Source organism: Diabrotica undecimpunctata, chromosome 6, assembly GCF_040954645.1.
Source record: "Diabrotica undecimpunctata isolate CICGRU chromosome 6, icDiaUnde3, whole genome shotgun sequence".
Classification (NCBI taxonomy): domain Eukaryota; kingdom Metazoa; phylum Arthropoda; class Insecta; order Coleoptera; family Chrysomelidae; genus Diabrotica; species Diabrotica undecimpunctata.
The window spans coordinates 150,586,131-150,587,037 of record NC_092808.1 but is presented as its reverse complement, the minus strand read 5'-3'; positions in this window follow the sequence as shown (position 1 = coordinate 150,587,037).

The window sequence follows — 907 nt, the reverse complement described above, 5'->3', positions numbered from 1 at the left end:
ATACAAATGTATAGATTATGATAGTACTTAATATAGACTCATATTTAATATAAATATTAAACTAATTTATATTAGACTATTTGTTTCTTAAAGTCGTTTGAAAATTGTGTATATTTATATTATTATCTGTGATAATATTGCCCTACTCCATCCCACTTATAATCGGACCACTGATGATCTCATTCAAAAGTTGACGATCGGTAGTGGAATTTTTGGGTGTGGTCAGTTTCTTTTTAAAACCTCTAAGCATTATGCAACATCAAATACAGCTATCAATATTCTTTACAAAACAGAAGTGGTTTCGCCCTCTATAAGGTAGTAGTAGAATATTATATAGTAAACTTTTATATCTGACTTTAGAAGCTGCCATCTTTGTTCTTGTTTTTCGTTTCTACATCATACACATAATAAGAATAGAAATAGTTCTAGACCGTTTAGACAACGAATCTATTTTAGACGTATATGAACATAAACATAATATGGACATCTTATTATGTCCATGATATAGAAGCACATTTCAAATGAGAGATTTATCCACGGTTACTATTCTTCAAGCTATTCATATAGATCTAAAAAGATTCAGTTAATAGAAAGTGTTAAAATTTAGAATAATATTTTATTTTCTACAAAAAATATGGTCAACCCTCTTATCTATGAATATGGTGCATACATAGAATTTGATCTCTAATTTTATAAAATGCAAATGTAGCCGACCATGCGACATAAGCGCTCCCTATTGTTGACGAAACAGAAGTAAAGTCTTGTTCTGTATGCTTCTACAACATTGTTTTAAAGGTGCCTGTAAACGAACAATATTTTTACTGAAATATGTGGCCGTAACGCAGTAGCTGGCAATATTGCCAACAATAATCGTTTTTAGTATGTCTCGGCCAGTAATAGTCAAGCA